Here is an 8,523-nt window from a genome sequence, read left to right on the forward strand (position 1 = left end):
TTGCTTGACTTGAGCAAGGTTGAGGGTCACTTTAGGGTTAGATTAGGTTCAGAGATGGTTTCACACCATTTGGTTAAGGTAGCAGTGCATAGGACAAGAATTGGTGAAAATGGCTATGTGTCACATATGCCTCTATGCATATGTGGCATTTGATTTTTAACTTGACTAGGCTTGACCCAATTGATGTTGTTGAGAGTTGAAAAGGATAGGAGTGATCCAACCATTCAATTACAAGTCTTAAGGTCAAGCTCCTCAATTTCACAAAGTTGATATTTTGCTCTCATATGCCTCTATGGCATTATTACTTTCTTTTCAAAATCTTTTGTTTTATCGTGGATTGGGTTGGAGAAGTACTAGACAAGGTTTATAAAGGTTTTCCAATCCTCTAAATAAAGTAGGAAGGCCTAGGGTGAGGTTTTACCAAAATAGCCATAGGCACATATGCCTTTTTCTTAAATAAGATTTTTCCTTTTTTATTTTATTTCTCAGAGATTGATGACAAGAGAGATGTGGTTTAGGGTTCAATAAGTTTTGTAATGGTTCACCACCATTTAGCAAAATAAGGAAAGGTAGGGTTCAAGATTCACATATTGAGGCTATAGGCCCACATATGGCTTTTTCCTTTATTTTAGGTTTCTCAAAAAATATCCAAGGGATTTTGGAGAAGGTTAGGGTTTAGGTTTTTCTTATTTGATTTCTTTCTCTTTTAATTTTATTTGGTTTGTGATCTCCACTTGATCACTTTAGGGTTTTAGGGTTTATCACATAAGCATAATAACACTCATCATGGCAAAAATACCAATAATAGGTAGGAGCACTAAGCATAGCACTCTATGTAAGAAAAGTTTTTGTTGGTCCTCATTTTTGTAAAAAGGAAATTCACTTTCTCTTTAATTGGGAAATTTGGGGTGTTACATAAAACAAGCATGGAACGTCAGAAATTATGGATACATTGGAGACGTATCAGCATCCCCAAGCTTAGTTCCTACTCGTCCTCGAGTAGGTAAACGATAAAAAGAATAATTTCCGTAGTGACATGCTACTTACATAACCTTGATCATACTATTACAAAGCATATGAGATGAATGAAGTGACTCAAGGCAATGATCTATAGTTGCTAACAAATAGATAACATATAGCAAAACTTTTCATGAATAGTACTTTCAAGACAAGCATCAAAAGTCTTGCACAAGAGTTAACTCATAAAGCAATAAATTCAAAGTAAAGGCATCGAAGCAACACAAAGGAAGATATAAGTTTCAGCGAGTTGCTTTCAACTTTCAACATGCATATCTCATGAATAATTGTCAACATAAAGTAATATGATGAATGCAAATAAGCAAGTATGTAAGAATCAATGCACAGTTGACACAAGTGTTTGCTTCTAAGATGGAAGGAAGTAGGTAAACTGACTTAATCATAAAGTAAAAGAAAGGCCCTTCGCAGAGGGAAGTAGGGATTAAATCATGTGCTAGAGCTTTTTAAGTTTTGAAATCATATAGAGAACATAAAAGTAAAATTTTGAGAGGTGTTTGTTGTTGTCAACGAATGGTAGTGGGCACTCTAACTACCTCGCCAACCAGACTTTCAAGAGCGGCTCCCATGAAGGACGTTATTTCTACCAGCAAGGTAGATCATCCCTCTTCTCTTTTGTTTACACATGTACTTTAGTTTTTATTTATTTATGGGTGACACTCCCCCCAACCTTTGCTTACACAAGCCATGGCTAACCGAATCCTCGGGTGCCTTCCATCAATCACATACCATGGAGGAGTGTCTATTTGCAAAATTAAGTTGCTTACTGATGAATCAGAGCAAAACATGTGAAGAGAATTATTAATGAAAGTTACTTAATTGGGGCAGGGAACCCCGTTGCCAGCTCTTTTTGCAAAATTATTGGATAAGCGGATGTGCCACTAGTCCATTATGAAAGTCTGTCAAGAGTAAATGACAAGGTTGAAAGATAAACACCACATACTTCCTCATGAGCTATAAAACATTGACACAAATTGAGAAACATTTTAAATTGTTTAAAGGTAGCACATGAAGTATTTACTTGGAATGGCAGGAAATACCACATAGTAGGTCGGTATGGTGGACACACATGGCATAGGTTTTGGCTCAAGGTTTTCGATGCACGAGAAGCATTCCCTCTCAGTACAAGGCTAGGCTAGCAAGGTTGTTTGAAGCAAACACGAGTATGAACCGGTACAGCAAAACTTACATAAGAACATATTGCAAGCATTATAATACTCTACACTGTTTTCCTTGTTGCCCAAACACTTTTACCAGAAAATATCTAGACCTTAAGAGAGACCAATCATGCAAACCAATTTCAACAAGCTCTACGGTAGTTCTCCACTAATAGGTTCAAACTACATGGTGCAAGAACTTAATCATGATCTATTTGAGAGCTCAAAACAATTGCCAAGTATCAAATTATCCAAGACATTATGAGGCATTTTCTGTTTCCAACCAAATAACAACAAGTAGCTTCCAACTTTTATCATTGAACATTAAAAGTAAAACGAAGAACACAAGTGTTCATATGAAAAAGCGGAGCGTGTCTCCCTCCCAAACAAGGATTGCTAGGATCCGAATTTATTCAAACACAAACAAAAATAAAAACACACAGACGCTCCAAGTAAAGCACATAAGATGTGACCGAATAAAAATAGAGTTTCAATAGAAGAAACCTGATAAGTTGATGAAGAAGGGGATGCCTTGGGCATCCCCAAGCTTAGACGCTTGAGTCTTCTTGAAATATGCAGGGATGAACCACGGGGGCATCCCCAAGCTTAGACTTTTCACTCTTCTTGATCATATATCATCCTCCTCTCTTGACCCTTGAAAACTTCCTTCACACCAAACTTCTCATAAACTTCATTAGAGGGGTTAGTACTCAAAAAATTTGAATCCACCTTGGTCCTGTAGTGACACATTGCAAGAACTCAATAAAACATTAGCTACAGCTCTCCACGTCTAGAAAGCCTTGCTTAAAGTCCACAAGAGACAATGCAAAAAACAGAGACAGAATCTGCCAAAACAGAACAGCTAGTAAAGACGAATTTTAAAGAGGTACTTCCGTTGCTCAAATCAGAAAACTCAAAACTAATGAAAGTTGCGTACATATCTGAGTAACACGCACGTAAATTAGCAGATTTTTCTGAGTTACCTACAGAGAATCCTACCCAGATTCGTGACAGATATAAATCTGTTTCTGCGTAGAAATCCAAATCTAGCATCAACCTTCGATTAGAGGCTTCACTTGGCACAACAATGCAATAAAATAAAGATAAGGAGAGGTTGCTACAGTAGTAACAACTTCCAAAACACAACAAAACAGTATCAAAATAAACACATGGGTTATCTCCCAAGAAGTGCTTTCTTTATAGCCATTAAGATGGGCTCAGCAATTTTAGTGATGCACTCGCAAGAAATAAGAGTTGAAGCAAAAGAGAGCATCAAGAGGAAAATTCAAAACACATTTAAGCCTAACATGCTTCCTATGAAAAGGAATCTTGTAAATAAACAAGTTCGTGAAGAACAAAGTGACAAGCATAGGAAGATAAAACAAGAGTAACTTCAAAAAATTTAGCATATAGAGAGGTATTTTAGTACCATGCAAATTTCTACCACCATATTTTACTCTCTCATAATAATTTTCAGTAGCTTCATGAACAAACTCAACAATATAATCATCACATGCAGCATACTTTTCATGATTTCCAAACACATAATTTTTATCAGGTTCAAGAATAGTGGGATTAAAACTTTCAAACTCACTTTTATCAATAATATAACAGGATGATTGATCAATCTCAAGAGATATGGGACTCATACATGAAGTCAAGAACTCTCCAATCCCATTTTCATTAGTAGTACAATTCATATTATCAAGTAACATAGGACCATCATCTAGAGCTTTATCATAAACATTTGCTACGCAAAACTCTTTAGTACCATGCATTTCGACATCAGGCACAAACAAAGCATTATCATAAGATTTATCAAAGTAGCATGGATTATCATAGATAACAGTAGCATAATTATTCTCACAAGTATTACTCATAGGTAGTATTTCAAGAGAATCCACGGGAACATAACATTCAACCTCTTTCGGTAAGCATGGAGGACAATCAAATAGTGTAAGAGATAAAGAGTTACTCTCATTAGAAGGTTGGCATGGGTAGCTAATCCATTCTTCCTCCTTTTGTTCGTCGCTCTCCTCTTCTTTTTCATCCAATGAGCGTTCAGGTTCATCAATTTCCTCCTCTTTTTCATCCAATGAGATTTCAGGTTCATCAATTTCTTCTTCCACGAGTTCCTCGCAAATTGTGAGTGCATTCTTGTGCATTAATGAGTCTCTCTTTATAATCAATGATATAAGGATTATCAATGTAACTTTCATTGCAAAAATTAAGGATAGAAGAGACATAATCTTTAAGGTCCTTACAAACAACACAAGTTTCATAATTTTTAACCATGAAGGATTCTATCTCAGAGGCTCCCATAAATATGACAAATTGTTCTACCTCTTCGAACCCAAGATGTATATAGTTATTCCAATTATAGTTCTTAATTAAAACTTCTTCACTAAAGCCACATTGAAATTTCAGATGTTTAGTATCCTCTTTAGAGCAACAATTTATATCATGGCGTTTAAGCAAAATTTTAGCAATTGTATTCAATTTTTCTATCACAGCACTCATCACTTCACCCGCTCTTGATTTTCTATAATTATTATATAATTCTATGAGCTCCAAATAGGTTGTAGGTTCTCCCATAACAGCAGTTTTTAATTTTTCGATTTTTCAAATTTTTATGGATTTTCAGGTATATGAGGGAAATAAAACTAGACAAAAATAAGCTAGACAAAAATAAACTAAGCAAAATAGTACTAGGCAGAAATAAACTAAGCACAAGTAAACTAAGAAAAACAAAATAAAATAAAATAAAAACAGAGAGAGAGGTAGAGTGTACTCCCCAGGTGAACTTATGAGTAGTGCTATGCCTCCCCGGCAACGGCGCCAAAAAACAGTCTTGATAACCCACAAGTATAGGGGATCGCAGCAGTCTTCGAGGGAAGTAAAACCCAAATTTATTGATTCGACACAAGGGGAGGTAAAGAATAATTATAAGCCTTAACAACTGAGTTGTCAATTCAGCTGCACACTGGAAAAGCACTAGTAACGAGGGTGATGTGAAACCAACGAGTAATATGAGAGCAATAGTAACTAGATAACACAGCAGCAGTAACACGAGAGCAATGGCACCAGAAAATAGTTGATACTACTTCCAATGACATATAGAACGAGTATATGATGATAACAGATGGACCGGGGTTCCCAGCGATCTACACTAGTGGTAACTCTCTAATAACAAGTGACAAGTGTTGGTTGAACAAATTACAGTTGGGCAATTGATAGGATTGATAAAGCAGTAAGATAGAACATCAATTCATTAATCATGTAGGCATGTTTTCCATATATAGTTATACGTGCTCGCAATGAGAAACTTGTACCACATCTTTTGTCCTACCAGCTGGTGGCAGCCGGGCCTCAAGGGAATCTACTGGCTATTAAGGTACTCCTTTTAATAGAGCACCGGAGCAAAGCATTAACACTTGGTGAAAACATGTGATCCTCATACCTACGCATCCCCTCCAGTTGTCCCAATTTCTGTCACTTTGGGGCCTTTGGCCGGTTCCGGACATAGACATGTGCATACAACTTGTAGATACAATCTAAGCAATACATATAGAGCTTAAATCTAAGATCATGCCACTCGGGCCCTAGTGACAAGCATTAAGCATAACAAGATTGCAGCAACAATAACTTCACAAACTTTATAGATAGACTAATCATAATGTATCATCCATCGGATCCCAACAAACACAACACCGATTACATCGAGATGGATCTCAATCATGTAAGGCAGCTCATGAGATCATTGTATTGAAGTACATGGGATAGAGAGTACCAACTAGCTACTGCTAGAACCCGTAGTCCATGGGGGAACTACTCACGGAGCATGATGGAGGCGGTGGCGTCGATGGAGATGGCTTCCGGGGCACTTCCCCGTCCCGGCGAGGTGCCGGAACAGAGACTTCTGTCCCCCGAATTGGAGTTTCGCGATGGCGGCGGCGCCCCTGGAGTCTTTCTGGAGTTTCGTTAATTGGTATCGCGTTTTTAGGTCGAAAGGGCTTAAATAGGCGAAGAGGCGGCGCAGGAGGGGCAACAGGGTGCCCTCCCCATAGGCCGGCGCGGCCAGGGGCTGGCCCGCGCGGCCCTATGGTGTGGGGGCTCCAGTGCCTCCCTCCGACTTCCCTTCGGTGTCCTCGGTCCGTCTCGGTGAATTATGATGTTTGGTCTTCGTTTTGTCGAATTCCGAGAATATTGCCCGAACAGCCTTTCCGGAACCAAAACAGCAGAAAACGAGAACCGGCATCTGTGGCATCTTGTTAATAGGTTAGTTCTGGAAAATGCATGAAATCATCATAAAGTGCAAGCAAAACATGTAAGTATGGTCATAAAACAAGCATGGAACGTCAGAAATTATGGATACGTTGGAGACGTATCACTTACCAAAATAAATTATGGATATATTGTGTAACAATAAGTAGAATAAAATATTTGAGACTACATGTATTGTATTATGTGAATCAGACATAATATTGTAATGTATTTATATTTCAAATTTGTAATATAAATACTATGTATGTAATTTGATGAATATATGAATAAGATAAATTTATTCTAAAATATTCTCTTTCTATTTTTAGAAATTTACGGGAAAAATCCGATGGAAGAAGAATTATGTTTAGTGGATAGTGCTACTACTAACACAATTTTAAGGGAAACAAAATACTTCCAAACTCTTACTAAGAGAAAGGAAGATGTTATGACTATAACTAGGAGTAAAAAAGCAATAATTGGTTCGGGAAGAGCCACATTCACACTCCCTATGGGTACTACTATTGTAATTCGGAATGCACTCTTGTATCCTGAATCAACGCGTACCCTTATAAGTTTCAAAGATATCCGATCAAATGATTTCCATCTTAAAACTGTTAAGATGGATAAGAAAGAATATTTGCTTTTAACAAAAAGCGACGGATATGAGGAACAAACTCTTGAAAAATTCCCTTCATTTTCATCCGGATTATACTTTACATACATCAAACCCGTACCTTTTGTTGCGTACAAAATAATTTTTCAAAATCTTGATAAATTCAAGACTTGGCATGATCGCCTTGGTCATCCTGGAATAGGTATGATGAGAAAAATTATAAGCAATTCTATTGGTCATAATTTACCAATTAAAAGATTTCCCAAGTCATCAGATTTTGTATGCACCGCATGTGCTACCGGAAAATTAATTATTAGGCCATCCTACCTCAAAGTTAAAAATGAGTCACTTAATTTTCTTGAAAGAATTCAAGGAGATATATGTGGTCCAATACAACCTTTATCTGGACCATTTAGGTACTTTATGGTGCTCATTGATGCATCTACTACATGGTCACATGTGTGTTTATTATCAACACGTAACCATGTCTTTGCCAAATTAATATCTCAAATTATCAAATTAAGAGCAAATCATCCTGAACACATGATTAAAACAATAAGAATGGATAATGCGGCTGAATTCAATTCACGCGCATTCAATGATTATTGTATGGCCTTAGGCATTCATCTAGAACATTCTGTACCTTATGTTCATACTCAAAATGGATTGGCTGAATATTTAATCAAAAGAGTAAAATTAATTGCTAGACCATTATTGCAGAATTGCAATTTACCAACCTCTTGTTGGGGACATGCGGTTTTACACGCCGCAGATCTGATGCAAATCAGACCAACTGCATATCATGAAACTTCCCCAATTCAAATAGTATGAGGCAATCAGCCAAGTATTTCCCACCTGCGAAAATTTGGTTGCGCTGTATACGTACCGATATCACCACCGCAGCGTACCTCCATGGGCCCCCATAGAAAAATTGGAATCTATGTGGGATATAAATCTCCGTCAATTATAAAATATTTAGAACCCCTAACAGGGGACCTGTTTACAGTCCGGTACGCTGATTCAATTTTTGATGAGGATCATTTCCCGGCATTAGGGGGAGAAACAAACCACAAAGAATGCCAGGAAATAGATTGGAATGTAACAGGCATCCAATCCTTAGATCCACGTACTAAAGAATCTGAACCTGAAGTTCAGAGAATAATATATTTGCAACACTTTGCAAATAACTTGCCAGACGCATTTACTGATCACAAAGGTGTCACTAAATCATATATCCCTGCAGTCAATGCACCAGAACGAGTAGAGGTACCAAATAAAACTACTCAACTCCCAATTACAAATAAAAGGGGGAGAAATCTGGTCTCAAGGGAAAAGGCTTCTCAAAAGCCACCGCGGAAACAAAGGAAATCTATGACGGTAAATGCAAATCAACCTGAAGTTGATAGACACCAAGATGATGTTCAACATCAAGAACCTAGCATAAATGTGCAC

This window comes from Lolium rigidum, chromosome 5, assembly GCF_022539505.1.
Source record: "Lolium rigidum isolate FL_2022 chromosome 5, APGP_CSIRO_Lrig_0.1, whole genome shotgun sequence".
NCBI lineage: Eukaryota > Viridiplantae > Streptophyta > Magnoliopsida > Poales > Poaceae > Lolium > Lolium rigidum.